The 17,672-nt window shown below is 36.3% G+C and overlaps 1 protein-coding gene across 3 annotated transcripts in view; it reads left to right on the top strand.

Moving 5' to 3' along the window:
* LOC124163554 (aquaporin AQPAe.a-like) overlaps positions 1–17,672 on the top strand; it is a 471,658-nt gene that overhangs the window by 315,139 nt on the left and 138,847 nt on the right. The gene's annotated exons all lie outside the window — the stretch shown is intronic.

Below are 17,672 nucleotides of genomic sequence, written 5' to 3'. Positions count from 1 at the left end.
CGATAGTTCTTAGCTTCTGTAAACCTAAGTCCTCGTCCTTCTCCATAATGTCTCGTTCAGATTACGATTGTCCGAGCGATCGTCCTAACGATAGTTGGCCGAACTAGCAGCGTGACTGCTTGTCCTAACGATACTTCACGTAGTTCCGAACGTTGCGACTTTGCGATGGTTAGGCGCTAGGAGACCGGAAGAGGAAGCGACAAGAGGAAGACGAAAAGTTTGTAAAGGTCTCTTCGCTCTATTTTTCATGTATTTGTCCAAGCAAGGAAGAATATAGGCGGAAGAAAAATTTTTCGTTGAATACACGTTGAACCAAGTAATATCTTGTCCCTGCATTGCCTCAACAGCTTTGGCAACCGTCAAGTTCTCGTTCACTTTAGATGTCAGCACTAGAGGACAGCATATATTTTAACCATCGTTGTGTGAATGCACGATAGTTCCAACGATTTCTTGAACAATCGTAATCTGAAAAATGCATAAGTAGCCCACAAGTATGCAAAATGATTGGAAATGATGTGGAATTCCGTATGAAGCCCTTCGAAAATTATTTCTAATATCATCATGGTTTTTTAACTTCCCTTTTCCTTCTGCATAAAAATGTCCTAATACTTGATGCATTGATAAAATAGATTCCTCTGGACGAAATTTATTCTTCTCCATGTAAAAATTTCTTTCCTGCTGCGTGGAACATTTTTCTCTGGGAAATAACGCTTGCGATTACATACACTTACTCCAATGTATTCCTTAATCCGAGTGCGACGAGCCTGGATTACGAAATCAATTCTGCAAACAATGTTTTCCTATTCTAACCCGACTCGAGAAAGACTCGCTTTAATTTCCGGAAAGAAGGCCTTAGCAAAATAAATTCTATGCGTTTTTTTTAAGCGCTGAATGCTAGAACGGCACGGATAGATTTTCTTATTTAGGTCTTTTAATCGAGTCACATGCAAGATAATTTTTTCTCTCCTTTGAGGCGCTGTTGTAATTACGTTTAGAGCACGATGACATTTCGCTTGCCAGGGAAAAATAACCCGTTTCTCCTGGTGCTCGAATAAAAAATTGGGTTCTCAAGAAGTTGCGACTCCACATTTTCGCTTCCAAAAATACGTAACGGCTTACTTTAATGAGTTTTCCGTCGTAAAATTTACGCGCCGCGCGCTTCCTTCACAGGTAAGAATTTAAGCATGAGCATTTCTTTTTATTTTTGGCGGAGATTTAAAGTTCACTTACCTACTTGATACACAGAAAACACTTCGAATTACAGGAGCAAAATGTGGCCCTAAATTTTTCTCGTTTCGTCTTGTTTTTCCCAGTCTCGCTGGAACAAATTAAATTATTCCTACGAAAACTGGCTCGTGCATAACTGCTGCTCTCGTCGGAGAAATTTTCTTCGACTGGTGATTCGATTTAGCGTTCGCATCAACGGCAACTCCTTAAGGTAGATTATCACCATTATAGCGTAATCCTGAATGGATAAGCTTGAACTCGGATCAGAAACACAGGGGTTTGCTCTCTCTATCCAGTTTTTTTCAATTGCAAGGAAGAGGGGTAAATGATCATTAAAGTTTGCATAAGCACAATCCTTCCCATAAATTTTACTCGGGAAAAAGTATGTGTGATATACTGACGTGATTAGGCTGAGAATACTCGTACTACTACGGTCTGTGATGTTTTTATCAATTGCCAGGAATCGTTTCTTGGGATGGAAGTGCCTACGCGCTTCAAAAGGCAAAATACTTATAATTATTTCGCAGCTATATCAAGATTTTTTTTAGGAGAGAGATTCATTTCATTCATGTATCGAACTTTCCCTGACGTAAATATCACTCGATTACATCTACTTCTTGTGAGTTAAAAATACATTTCGGACCACATTATTTGACTATTCAGAACAAGGAAAGGCCCCCTCATATCAATCGTTTTCACGCTTATAAAAACCATCGAGGAGGAACATAAAGTAAGTTTGAGAGACTTGAAAAAATAAAAAGGTTGATGGTATAGACCTGACAGGAATGACAAATACGAGAAACTGAAAAAAAAGCAAAGGATGCAGTCTGATACTCTGGAAAGGGTTGAAGAGGAAGCCGAGGGGGTTTTATTGCTTTTATATGTGAATTTTATGACCTGTATATGCGTGCGCGCTATTTATTTTTGGGGAGAAAGAAATATAGCCCGCGATCATGCTGGCATCTCATTTTTTTTCGTCATTTTTCTTTTTCATATTTTCGTTTGCCCCGCCTCCGTCTGCATCCGAGAGCGCACTTCCCATTAATGTGACCGTGTTTCCTCTAAGGAACGAACCAGGGCCGATGCTGAGGTCGTTGTACCGCGTTTGTGACCCCTCTCCACGTTTCGTTTGCTAAGTATGCTGCTGCATGAGGAAACGGCGAAAATGGTGTTATTACCTCCTAATTTACAGTTGCGACCCTGCGTTAATAATAATAATTAGTCTTAATTGGACGGAGTTCGAGACTAGAAAGTCCAATCTTCCGTCTAATCCCACGTAATGCATTACGTATTGGCATATGAGCATTGTCAAGTTACTCTTGAAATTAAATTTATATTATTATCATTATTATTTTATTAATATGTTTTCTTCCATACATGTGCATACAGTATATTATTTACATTCATGAAAGTAAGGTGGCCTATAAGGCAATAAGCCTCAAATTAAACTAACTTAAAAAAATTCACTAATTCTTGATTTACTTTGTGGTATTCCAGTATAAGTTTTCCTGGATATCAGGCAATTACTTATACCTCTTATTTTTTATCAGAATTTTATCCGGGTTTCAATGAATTATCAAATCATAATTTGCGCCTGAAGATGATGATAATTCATGGAAACCCGGGTCGCGCTCTGATAAAAAATAAGTGATATATAAGTAACTACCTGATATCCAGGAAAACATAACTTCAAAAAATCTAAAAAGTGGTAATGGAAACATAAAACAAGAAATACCTATTCCTAATGTAAAATTGAAAAAGAGACAAAGAAGTATATTTTGATTAAAATAATGCGAAGTGAACAAAGCTACAGGTTCCATGTGTAAAAAGATGTGAACAACGAAGGAAAAACCTAAGGATATTGATTTTCGTCCTTCTTGGAAAAAAAGCCCACTGCAAGAAAACGGCCACGCTAGTGGGGGCGTGAAAAGTCGGCCAAAATATAGCATCATAGCTCAAATTTTAACTGAATGTATCAGTGTCGCGAGTATTGTAGATGATCAGCCCAGGGGCCCAACTTGGATCGACTTGAGGGAAGAAAAAAACTTGGTGCTTTACTTAGTATGAAATGATTAAATTGGAATTGCAGTAAACATGATGAATGATTCCCCATGCCGATGGTCTGGCTTCGAATCCAGTGAGAGCAAGCATCTGAAGCAGTTGAAAATTTATTTTACGTAACAAAAATTCCCCATTTAAATATATTCTTTGCATTAAAATTTTTTTAAATCACTTTACCAAACTTTACTACTGATTTAATAAACTTTTTAAGCATGGCAGATGTATCATAGCGCTGGCTCAGTTTAGGATTCAAGGAATGAAAGCGTATTGAAATATCAACACTTAGGGAGTCATGAAAAAAATACTACTGGAATTAGAGCTTCATACAGTATTGCGGTTGCTTTTCTTTGGGTTGGGTGTTCTCTCAAATAATGACTCTACAAAAATCTTAATTTGGTTAATTGGACTATCCTCAGGGCTTAATTATGTAGGTTACTAAAATTTTACGAAGCATCAAATTCGCAGTAAGGGTATGTGTGTGATACAAGGCACTCTGATTATTATGACCCAATGCTCCGTGGCGTTCGTTTCAATAATATTTTTCACACCAAAGCATTTCATGGGAAATACACTATTTCACTATTTAGCTTTACGCTATCATGTCTTATTTTTGGGTATGATATCATGGATAAATGACTTTATAATGCACTATCAAGCATGGCACGTTTAAAGGTTTCATATAGCATAAAAGTAGTATCAACAAAATGGAATATAGAGAAAGAACGAAGAGAAGAGGTTTCTGCTCCTTTCAATTTTAATGCTTGAGAAATCCCAAATCTTATTATTGGATTTTGGAGTAGGAAATTATGTAATTTTCATATAATGCCATAAATATGCCTTTTATCAAGAAACCATGCATAAAATTTGACATAGATAGTCTCATATCAAGCTTAGCTGATAGTAGAAATAATTTTTCTTCCTCAGTTTCAAGTCTACCAAATAAATATTAAATATTGGCAAGTGGGTCTTAATCTTCTAAATTCATTTAATTTCAATATTGTTTTACTGGATTAGTCATTTTCTGGACTTATCATTTTAATGAATTGCTCGAACTTAAATATATGGTGAAAGACCGTTACTGAAAATAATTGGTAGATTATGCCAACAGGCTGAAGACTGGAAAAGTCAGGGAATATCTACATGATATCTCAGTGGTTTTTCTGTATGCCTTACGCCCTTGAAGTGAATCAACGAATATCCCGCACATATAGGTCCTTCGCGAGTCTACCCTATAATAGCCAGGCTGACCCAGTTTTCCACGGCATCCAATTGTCAAAACAGCGTGGGGTGTTTTCAATCCCACTGTCAGCGCGCAGTGGTCAAGACCGCGCCTCTGTCTGGTTCCACATCATTTTTATCTCTTCGCGCCGGGAATCTTTTTATTCGTCATTTCTTTTATTGTTTTCGTAGGAGCCCCGCCGGGCTACCAAGCATTCTTTCTTCTTCGCTTCGCGCAACTTCTTTCGAAGGAAGAGTAAGGAATGAAATGTAGTGTGTCGGCCGTGGATGGTGTGAGACTGCTCGAGGGTATAGAGACGGATATTTTTAGAGCGACGTATCATTATTATTTCATTCCTCACCATGGGTCATCGTCGGTCTGAAAGGAGGGTTGGCCGCCGTCAGGGTAGCGCAGCGGCTTTTTCATTTTTATATACTCTTTCGTTCTTCCTTTGTTTTCTGTCGTTCTAAGGCTCCTCCCCCACCGTCATACCACGACTTTAAAGGAAAGAAATGAAGGCGAGCATTGTTGTGACTGGAGAGAAGAAAATCTTTGTTCAAATGGTAAAAAGAATGAGATAAGAACGACTGGGGTTGGAACGTGTAACGTATTATATAAAACTCCACCAACCGATGCTAGTATAGTTTTATATACGTCTCGGTGTATGTTAGCAAACCTGAAACTATTCGTTCTATTGATATAGTTTTGTATATTATTTTAACAAATAGTTACCATTAGACCACGAGGTCGCGTGGTAATATCTGCATAAAACTATACACAGCCCAAAATACAAAATTATATATGATAAATGCAAAGATGTCATGTTATCAGATGGTGACAAACAGCGGAAAGATATGTATCCCATAGCTACCATTTTGCAGTTACCATGAAAATGAAGAAGAAAGTGCAGTGATGTACAGTGATGGAAGGGATCTGAAACTTGTGCTGTTTTCACTTAAGATAGTTTCGTTCAATTTATTCAACAATTAATCTATGAGCTTAATGAAGCGAGAGATTTTGGCGAGTATCAGCAATATAATTGCACGATATCACCCATTTTTAGATTGTTTCAGATTATTATAATGGTACTATCCAATCCGTCCAATTTTAATCATTTACTGTCTTTATATGTCTAGAGCATTGAATTAAAGGGTCGAAAAACTTGATACTTAAGAAAAACCGTTTTAATGTTAACTGAAAAGTGCTTTCAAAATGTTTGCGTTGCCATTTCACATTATGTAAGGGGTTGCGACCCCATGTTTAGGGACAAAAATTGCTTAAAATTTTCACACCCAACACCTTCTGAAGTATTGCAGATTCCTTCTGCAACACCCTATACAACCGAATATAGTTTTAGCCCTCCTAATATCCTAACCAGGAGAGAAAAGAGTACGGTGTCACATCAGGGTATCAAGATTACTGCTAATGCACTGTTCTCGCTAGAGTGCCCATGATTGAAAGTATTCAGAAAACAACGTGATAATGAGCGGCGAAATGCTTATATAGTCCCTTTTCTCTCTAAAATAATATGAAATCAGTAAAGAAAAGGAGAAAAAATACACCTCAGGACGAAATAATCGCACGTGTGGTCCATACTTTCACCAGGGACTCGTCCCTTTTGCATGTAGAAACGAGATTTGTGTTTTTTTAACCGAATTAGCGCATAAACTTGTTATATTTTGATGAAGTTGTAAAATTAAAAACTGGAATTATATTTCGTCAGGGCACCGTCCCTTTCACTTTCAGCCCACGGGGGATGACTGCGTCAGTCCGCGGGAACTTTTTCCTCTTCCTCCCCTGTTCTCACCCGGCATTCCTTGGTCGTCGGCTACGCTTTTTTGTTTTCATTTGTTTTTATATTCCCCACCACCTCATCCCCCCCCCCTCAGTGGCGCAACGAATTAGCATTTAAATCTTTTTTTTTTACACTCAACACTCGTAAATTTGTTCGCCAGTAAGCCCTTTTAACAACACGGGTTGGGGAAAATCCTGCGGAATACTGTGTGGTGGGCAAAAATTTTCGCTCGATTTTTTTTTGTTTTGCCCCTTGCGTGCACTGCTTCCTTCGCTGCGCGAATTGCCTTTCGCGAATTGGAACGCGAGAGTGTATGGATGCTTGCGCATGGGGTTTCTTTTCTTTTTTTCATTTCCTTCCTCCCTCTTGAGAAAGAAAACGGAGAGAATTTTTTTTTCTTTTTTTTTTCGTTCAAATTTATGTGATTTTGTCGTTTTTATTTTAGGTTTCCTTCCTTCTTACCTTTTCTACCCCTCTTTCCGGGCGCTCCCTTCCCGACTTGTTCCCATGCTCCGAAGTCTTTTTAATGTTTTCCTCCTTTCTGTACGATTCTCGCCAGTCATTTGTTTTCCCCGAGATTCCACTCGTCTCAAACTACCACAGGAAAACTATTGTATAGGAATTGTAAATTACGAGGTGTATCCATGACTACGTGACGATGAAAAATTGTTTCAGATGCAACCATTTTGAGACCATTTCGAGCAAGTTTTTCGATGCATAATCGGAGCTGTTTCCATTGCGACTAATGTTTTCAATGTATAATCGGAAGCTCAGTAATTATTCTGATTTTATTTCCGTTATTATCAAGGTTACAAGCAGCTGAACATTCCTAACTTTGGGGTCCGTGGCGGATCCAGGATAGGATTAGGTGGCTCGGTCACTCAGCAGTAGTGGGGCTTCGAACAAAATTACCATTTTATCTTGTGTAAATTGGATACCCAAAGGAGGGCTAACGAATTATTACACTAAATAACTATAATAATCCTAGCCCCTCTCTGCATCCTTCAATACCTAGGATATGGGATAGTATTCAATTCAGTTCACCATCTCACCCATGGACGAATAATTATACATTTAATTGAAATTGGTGTAAACGGCTAATTTTTTCAGCTGATCGCCATTTATAAGTGGCTTATTAATCATACACAACTAAAAGAGCGGTGAAAGACGTCGAGATCAAATTGCCCTCACTAAAAGTAGTTCATAATTTTGGAGGATTTGCGTTTCTCTTCATTTTATCTTCATGCCAAATCAAAACCCATTCTCGGGGAGGAATTTTGGAGGATCCAATAAATATTTCCAGCTGTCCAGTTGAGTTTATTTTTTTGTGATAATTTTACATATCCTTTGTTATTTCATTGTCATATTTTCAGGAGAAATATTAGCCATAGAGTCATTGATACACAATTCTGCAATCATTTCAATTCTAAAATCCCATCATATAATGATGCTAGTAGTATAAATGCCTATGAATGGCTTTATCTACGACTGAACAATTCATCGGATTCGACTGGTGATTATTAGCAGCCACAGAAATATGTAATAAAAAGTTAGTTGAATTGTTCTATGGAGTTTAAAATTTGAGTTTATTTGTAACAATTGTTTAATTAATGGCCGTTATTAATTAAAAATATTTATTCCTTCTAAAATTTATTTAATTCGAGTATTTATGATTAATCATCAATGGGTTTTAATTAACACGCTGTATAGACACAATAGAAATTACTTACTTCTCCCTTTATTTATGGAAAAGTGATTCGTTGCATATTCATTTTTTAATTTTGCAATGTTTTCTGTGGAAAACAGGAATGACTCGGTCGTAAAACTTAGTGGTTAATATAGGTAGATATTGCAAGTATTTTTACCCATTTCTTCTGAGGATTTTCTAAAATGTTTGTCAAAAACTTTGACTGACATGTTTTCTAAAAGTACTGATGGATTTGGTGTGAATTTTATTTCAAATTCACTTTAAATACCTAAATTCCTTTTGTTACCCGCTTATCATACCAGTATCGTGCGGAGTATCAGTCGTAGAGATTACGTAGATAATGTCTATCATTCTGTCTCACTGTGGAGAGCTATTGATTTGTTTCACCACCTCCGCGGGCAAAATCCAATCCATTTTCACGAAAGATTTTTCGCGAATCCAATAAACATTTCCAGCCGCCCAGTTTCGAACTTTTTTCCTCACCGTTTTAGCACACCTGGTATTATCTGGAGCAGAAATATTACTGACCTTCCCTGTCAAATCCATCCATCCGCAATTAGCCAGTCTCCTTTATCATTTCGATGCATTTTTTGCATCTCAATTCGAATCGGAACAAAAAGATAATGCATCCAACGATTCCGGTCGCGTGATTGCCACTGTTTCGCAGTAGCGCACGTTATTTCGCCTGAAGAGAACAAATAGAGCCATTAATTAGGGCGCGTGCCGATGCCAGCGGAAATTTATGCGGTTTTCCCGAGCGGGGAATCTGGGCGGAAGCAACAGTTAAGGGAGCAACAAGCTAACAGATGTGATAGGTTTTTGGTTCCAAAAATTTTTGCTGCCGAGAGTTTCCCCCGAAGGCAAAAATATTCCGTGTTTACCTAACGCGCTGCCGGCTCTCCCATTTTGATCCGAGAGTGCAGCGGTGGAATTTGTTGGTCTCTCTCTCTCTCTCTCCGATTTCAATTGCATTTTTATCTTACTTTGAGCGGATGAAAATGCTCAAAGTTGAATTGAATCATTTGCATGCCCTCACTATTGATTTTCCTGAAAATTTAGTTAAAGCTGAGGCTGCGCCTCGATTGTGCGATACGGGCACCACGAGTGACGTAGACAGGGGGGAGGTGATCCGGGGGGTCTGGTCCCTCCCCGAAATGAAAGAACACAATTATGTTCCTTCATAAAAGAAAACAAAATATTGAAAAATCATTAATTTACAATATATTTATTTAGCAAATGAAGTATTTTCGATTATGGAGAGTGTTAAAATTAGTTTAACACTAGAACCGCGGACGGGACTTTTTTGTCCCATCGCCCTTTGCAAATGTTTGCCATACATGCACTAGTGGTTTGATCCCTTTGAAATTTACTGAAAATTACTCTTTTTGTATGCTATGTCGAATGGTTTTATCGAAAACATTGTGCGATGTTTGGTTCACGAGAAAAACAACGATTTACCTAGAACCGCGGGATGGGACTTTTTTGTCCCATATGGGGAAAACATACAATTTCAGTTTTTTTTGTACATTTATTTTGTATTTAGCATAATAACAGTCTATTTTGAATGGGATCGATGCACAGATATCTTTATTCTGCCAGTTTGAAGCGCAGAAGGGAATAATCTGTGCACTGCGCCGGACGCCTACTCACGCAGCGCCGGCCGCGTCACCTCTGCCCGGCGCGTCTGCAGGTCTGAGCTTGCAACCAACACGCTTCGCCTTGCAGCACTGTTAAACATTAAACATTTCCTAAACATGTGTTTTGTTCACACAAACCACAAAAAAACCATCAATGATACTTAAACATGACAGGATCAACGTATTTTGTCAATGGGATAAAAAAGTCCCATGCCGCGGTTATCCAGGTGAGCGATTTATCGCTACCTATGCTTGAAGAGAAGAAGCCATCACTGCCACTGACTAAATCACTAAATATGCAAAATCACTGCGACTGTGAATACGATAAAGATAGCTTCGTCTGCTTACAACTGCAGCAATGTTACGTATAATAAAATATGTCTCATTCATCTTTTATGATGAATAAGACAACCTTTAGGTGATATACAGCCAACAATTTGAATATAAAATGTGTTAAAAATTCTGACGAGAATAAAATTATTGCCACTTATCAATTCCTTCACCACATTAAATTACTTTATTACCTTGATATAAACTAAGAATCAGAACTATTCCCTCAAAAGAAATATTTTGCCTAATTTTCAATACGGTTATTCCTTCTTTTAGCGGAAAGGTCATTCATTGGAATTGGAAAAAAAGGAATGGCATCAATAGCAGCACCACAAACCAAGGCTGCTTTGATGAGTGATTTTCGTCGGTGATCGCAATCACAGTTAGGGATAACCGTTACTGATGAGTAGCAGTCATACGTAAAGAAGTGATTGGAATATCGAAGTTCCGCTCATCACTAATTCGTATGCGAAATGGTGACATATTTGCGTCGTGCGCGATAGTATGTGGGATGTGATGAAACGCGGATTTTATTGTTGCAATCCGCATACTTTGACGTCACCGTGACTTCTGTGCACGCATGGTATGAGGAGAATTGATGTTGTTCACAATAAAAATAACTAATCTCACGAAATAATTTTGATAAAAATATTTAAACACACCAGTTGAAGTGATATTTACGTAGATGCTATTGCCGTAGTTATAGCTTCGACATGAGGCAGAATTGGGGTACAATAATTAAAAAATACCGCAGAAAGGGTCTTTCCACGTTAACCAAACGCAAATATGTAAAACAATTAAGTCTCCAACTCTCTGCCCAACTCTCCCTTTAAATTTGAAAAACTAAGTGACCCCTTCCATATATAATATGAATGTGTAACAATCATATGAGTTTTATGGCAATAAAAAAAAGAGACTCGATATTATGAGGCTAAACATGGTGAATCCCATTCTAATGAAGAATGAAGAATTTATACATATTCTGCCTTTTATTCTGCTGCGACAGGTCTCGTCCAATGAACGAATCGTCAGTGATGATGCCGCCTATCGACGTAGAATATTGACTCGACTATAATGAAAGTTTGGGAATTTTTCCAAATATGAGCTTACCTGTGTGTATATAAACGTTTATAACCTTATTTTCAATACTGATAATGAATTAAAACATACATTTTTTGAAAATTGAATGAAGTTTACTTTTAATTTATATGTTAAAATATTTCTTGGAGTGTAGGTCAACGTATGTTATGCAAAAAAATTATAGCCAACGTGTCTGTTTATTTATTCATTTAAATTTATAATTCATTTAAAACCACCATCAGGGCTTAACTTTGTACAGATTTATTGATATTTGACCTACACTCCAAGATATATTTCAACAAGTATTAAACGAGGTCAAGATAAGGAAAAAAATAATTATTTAAACTTATATGCAAGGCATATTGTATGAACTCTTCTTTTCTCTATGATACATCTGGGAGGAGGACAAGAAGCATAGATGATAATAGATTGATCCATATTCATTCTCTTTCATCTGCTACTGATAAATTTGAAGAGACAAAATTTCCGCGGGTGCTAGTATCGGATGGCTAGGATGTACTAATTCGTGTAAACGAGTTATTTATTGCCAGGGAGATTGATTATGCTTGGAAAAAATTATTCATGCTGATACTTTCATATGGAAAAGAAAAAAATTACTACTATACAGCGGAATAGTTTTAACCGTGAGCTTTTATAAGCACAAAGCAATTGATTTCAATGCTGCAAGTTTATAACAAACTGCTGCTTTTGCATCAAGGAAGCAAGCTTTTGTCTTTTATTCATTAGGTATCACCTCTTCATATAATTATTATCCTTGATAAACTTGTAAATACTTAATTTCAAAATTTTAATTTAACAATAGTAATTTCAAGATGTATCAATCATGTTGACAGATGATTCAAGTAATATGAATGTCTCGAATCGTAAATCTAGTAAAAAATTAATATTTGACATGTTTCTGTACGAATGTGGACTTTGGACTTTGATTGCTTTTTGTCCAGCAAATATTTATTTTCCTTAAACATATTTCATAGTAGCCCGAAATAAACGTGAAACATCCAAAAGCATCATGCATTACTTACCATGGCTATTAAAAAATCACTATGCCATTTATAGGTACGCATGTGATACCCAGAAACAGTGTGAAAAAGTTGTCTTGATATATCATTCATTTTTTATTCTATAACATTTTTTGCGTGATAAAAGGCTACCAGTAGCTCGAATTTAAATATATCAGCAGCTGCATAAACTTAAAATCAATGAACTGGAACAAAATGCTTGCGTTTGTTTTGTCATTGAGTGGTGAATATAGGGCACGCGAATCATGAATATTGCATAAAGAACGTTTTTCTCCCTTTGAGTTATGGGATACTGGAAAAAATGAGTTTTTCCATCGAGTTTTGCGGTGCAAATTGGATCCTTGTCCAATGGAAGCACCGTAAATATTTAACGCGGGAATTTTTGAACGTTTTCGTTGATTCAACTCTACTCTAAATACAAATTTAAAGAAATTAATGAAAATCTTCCCATGATTGATCCTCTGCAAGGGTGAGAAATTTTAGCTGTGTCTCACGATTTTGTAAGTAATTCTTTTAGATCTATGCATCGTCTTAAAGTTGATCGCATGAAAATGGAAGAATATTAGGTAGGTACATGTGAACGGTAGTTACCTATCAGTTTTGTGATACAGTGGTAATGAATGTAAAATTATTATATTAGGTTATTTAGGCCTCCAGTTATCTATATTATCATTGGGTAGGAGGACGTTACCTAAGAAATGTTGTATATTAGTGATGACAAAATAATAATATCAAGTACCTAACTATCGAATTTGTCCCTTTACCCAAATAGCATAAAAATTGAAATAGAGTAGTTGTTCGAGGTAGATTAAATTGCTTATTCAATAATTCTATTAATTCTCGGTAGAGTCAACGAAAGTTTAAAAATGAAAATTATCACTTATGGTATATGATCTTTAACTTTTGAATGAGGCGTATAAATAGCAACTGAGAACATTGTAAAAAAATTGACACGGTAGACTGCAACACCAAACAAAAATCTCTTTAAACAGTCAAGAAAAGATTTTTACTCGTATTTGATAACTCGATACTTAAATTACAAATTTACCCCAAGCGAACTCTATTTTCTTTGGAATGGGATGAAATTCAACGCGACTTGTTATGTCCGAGAAGACTCAAAAGATAAAGAATTCTTAACCCTCTCTCCTCCACTATTTTAAGTATTTCCACCCAAGCCATCACACTATGTATCGTGGAGTTAATTATAAAAGTAAAGTGCGCGCAAAAGAATAAAGAGATGTGCCTCGTGCTTTTTTGCCTTCCTTTTTGACTTTTCCTTGCCGCAGAGTATAAACACGCTCTTTGCTTCCTTGATAACGGAAGGTTCTTTTTTTATTCTTTACGGAGGGGAACTCGAGAGAGCTAAGGACAAGGGTAAAGTGAGTTGGGAGGAGGTAGAGTTCGGGAATATAATGGAACATTGGAGAGGGGAAATGTAAGGAGTTCTTATGAAAAGAAACATGCTTTCGTACCACTCCCCAGAGGCGAGGGTTGCGGTTGTGTTTTTATCTCTCAGTGGGGTTAAGAACTAAGTGGGTTTGGACAGGGAGTCTTGGAGTTGTATCCGGAAAAATAATCCACGCTACCATTCAACCGTGTATGCTTATAATTCTTACTCTTTTTATTGCATAGTTTTTTTAATTCAATCATTCTCACATCATGCCTGACTTAGATTCCTCTCGCTACTACTTCACGGCGTTCAGCTAAGGTTAAAATTTTCTGCGAGCTTTTTCCTCGCCTCGAGCTGTTTTTGTAGCGCGGAGGTTTCATTGTTCCTGGCATTGTAATTATAGAGACGGAAGGAAAGAATTTATGAAGTTATCCGTGTGTTTTTGCATTTGTAGAGGGCGGAAAATTTTTTCCCTGAATTTCCCTGTTTTAATTGCTGTCGGATGCTGAATAGTACGCTGAGTTGGCTTCCAGGTATCGCTTACCAAACTGAATCTGGAATAATAACACAATTATAGAGAGAACATACGTAATGGGTGCAGTGAGATTTTGCAGACGTAAATTTAATTCAATTAAAGAGAAAACAATGATAATGCAAGAATTACTGTTCCTGCTATGTGCATTCATGCAGAATGAAAGAAAGATTTTTTTGAAAAAGCAGAAGTTTTTTGCGCATTTTTGGAGAGCGAAAGATTCTAGTTGTAAATTAGCCTTTTAAAATAGCTCCCGCATGCTTAGTTTTACAGAAGCTCAGAAGTTTTTAGTGCTATGCTGGCATGTACGAATCACCAACTAAACTGAAATAAAAAATAAATCCAAATATACCTTCTTGGTGCACATTCATCTCGCTCTATTATGTATTCCTATCTGGTTATCATTTAAGTATCACTAGCATAGGCAATGAAAATGTAGGTATTATGCCTCGGCTTTGGAAATCAACGTGTAAAGAATCCGATAACTATCCGATTTAAAAGAGAAGAATAATACAGGATTTATTTATTGCTATTTTAGGATTTCTGTGGAAGACTGACTGATGCAAGGAGTCTGCTTTCAAGACGCGTTAACTTAACTGAATTTACTTGGTGAGATGTGTTTCATAAAGAAAATAACCCATGCAGAGAATGCTTCCGTTCGCGAAACAAAAAAGTGTTGGAGGAACAAAATAATTTGAGAGTGTAGAGAAACAACTTATGTGGTTAATTATTTAATGAAATAAATTTAATTCGTTGAGCAAATTTGTGAGAACTAGAGTAGATATGAACAATACATAGCTATATTTCAGGATTAAAAAAGACCCTTAATATTGAAATAGTGCAACTAAAAGTATGGAGGAGGTGAGCCCAAAATGAGAAATAAATCATGGTATGAGCTTTTTGAGTGACAATGGGAGGCGAGGGAGAACAAGAGATAAACAGCAATTATTATGTGAATAGTGTTCAATCTTATTCGGTATAAATTTGTATAACTTAATTATATGAAATGAATCAACTTGGTATATTCTTCATCCTAAAAATGGATATAGAAGAAGTCTCATTATTAAGGTTTGTGTAAGGAATGAAAAGAGAAGACTGAAATGTTCTGCAGCACGGATATGCGGGAATAAGTAAATACTTTTAAGCTCTTCTAAATGCCAGAATCAGCGTTTTATCTACGCTTTATTCATAATTTCTGAAATCAAAGATGTTAAATGAATGATTTTGTCCTTTGTGTGAATTTACTATAGCATTGATAGAATAACCTTCCATTCTGTCTTATGCAAATTTTTCGTTAGGTACTTTTTGATATCTCTAGAAAATTTTCTCTATACACATTCACTTATGAATTAGACGAGGAACGTTACGAAGTGGATATTTAAAATGCCGCATAAAATTCTACTGTCCAATGTACTTTACATGCGGCAGAGGATTTTAAATTTTGAATGCCGTGCGCCGATTTATACCGTGGAAATCTCATTTTTTATTTATCATTCCGAGAGCGAGCGTTCGTATATGCGGTTATATATCTCTTTTTATACATCCACCTCGTTCGCTCTCCTCCATGTGTCCACCTGTTTTATGCTAATTAATTCCCATCGTAATTTAGTTTGTTGCTTATTTTTTCCCCGCTGGAGGCATGATTTCGATGACGCATTCCATCTGACGGTGAGCGAAAAATGTTTCCAAGTTGATAATTGTGAATTTTTATTTTTCTCTCGCGTAAGCTTATCAATTTAAGTGATGAAAAATGATTGGGACGCAATGATTTATTCAACAATTAAGCGTTTTCAAATATTAGCGTAAAATAACCAACGGTTATACATACGTGAAGGGGTTGAAAAATACGTGTAGCATAATCAAAATCAAAGGTATAACTTTGGCGGTTTATATGGAGCCTTGGACGAAGAGCTCATGCAATTAATTGAGTAAAAAAATCTTGTTTACTTTTGTTGATTGGTCGTCGCGTTTTATTTTTACTTATCCATTTTTTATATTAAAATTTTGTAAAAAATTAAAATGATTGAGACGATTAGTTATCTCAATGATTCCTCTGCATTGAAGGTAATGTAGATACACTATACTAGTCTTCAACTTCACTTTAACCCTACGAAGAATTGATTCAAGCGTAGTAACAACACGGAATCAGCACGTTATGATAGAATTTCAGCAGCCTTATCATATTTCAGTGATTTTAGAAGCGTGGGTTTCTTCCCCGTATCAGGCGATTGAAAAAGTCAAAGCACGAATATAGAATGATCTTTTGGTATAATAATACCGAAAAATTTATTCAATGACCGTCATTTTACACCTCGTAACTCAGTATGGAGCAACCAGCTGGGGAAATGGCAGAAAAACAGCTTCAAACAGTGTGCTAACCATATGCTGTGTGCTTACGTATAGTGAATTTTGGTTTTTGATTGTATTCTCATATTTTTATTCTAAGAATCGGCGAGCTAAATCGATCCGAATCATTTTTTTCGCAAAGGTAAAAATCGCGAATGCGTACTTCAGTTTTGTGCAGTATTTTTATCTCTCGTAGTTCCGAGACTTAGCAGCAGAAAGCAGTCAATGGCTCTATGCGATGAAACTGAAAAATGAAGCATGAATACTCGAATGCCGAACAACTTCCCGCACCAGGATATGGTGCATGATACAACGTACCAGCCAATAATATATAATAGTTTTTTTATGCTCCTCCCCTCTTTTTCGTCATAAAGAAGGCCATTTTCATAGCAATCATTTCGATTGTATTTCTATTTTTTGCATTCAGCCAATTAAAACTCTCAGTTATGTGAATTCCTCGTTTGTGACACCTAGTTTTGACTAATTGATGTTTTATGCTTTCAAATTTACCTTTTTTATGAGCAAATTAAGGAATTTATATCTACTTTTATTAGATCACAATGTTTCCTGTGGAATTGAATCATAAATTTTTCCCGTTTTAGCTCTAAATTCTTGTTTCCTGTTTTACGGTTAAGCTTACGAAAAATGTATTAAATGAAAACATTTCTCACCCTAAGGCCTTTTGATAAACACATTATGAATCTTTTTTTTCAATTTTTAAGGTTGAAAATCGAAACAAGAGTCCTATTTTATGAATACCTTGTAATTTTACACGAAATATTTAATTAATTAATATGTGACTGCAGAAATCAAGAACTGTAGGCATTCCTTGATGACAGCTCAGTTCTAAAAATTTCAGTTGCTTTATTCGAAAAAACAATTCAATTTGTGTCGCATACTAGTTTCGTTTACACGACGTGATAAAACGTGGAATTTACCATTTTTATGTACAGTGGTAGTTTGCAATTTATAGGCATGAACGGCTTGCAATTCAGTAAAATCTTTTTTAAATTTGTAACGTAATTGGCGTCGAATGTACGGCAGGAATGATATTCCTCTCCTGCCTCTTTAATACGCATGTTAATGAGGTATAGAGGAGATGCGATAAGGATTGAAAATCAGATTTGTTGCGATGGTACTGCGCTGAAAGATCGACATGATGAGATTAACCTTTGAATAATATAGCTCTGTGGATTTAGTGAGAAAGCTGACAGAGACTTTGGAAAAGCTGACGGTTCAATTGATAGTAATTATTACTGCAATGAAAAATGTATAATGAAATGGAAATGGCAAAAATGAAGTTACCA

The sequence above is a fragment of the Ischnura elegans genome, chromosome 8, assembly GCF_921293095.1.
Source record: "Ischnura elegans chromosome 8, ioIscEleg1.1, whole genome shotgun sequence".
NCBI classification, from domain to species: Eukaryota; Metazoa; Arthropoda; class Insecta; order Odonata; family Coenagrionidae; genus Ischnura; species Ischnura elegans.
This window is presented reverse-complemented; position numbering and strand designations above follow the sequence as displayed.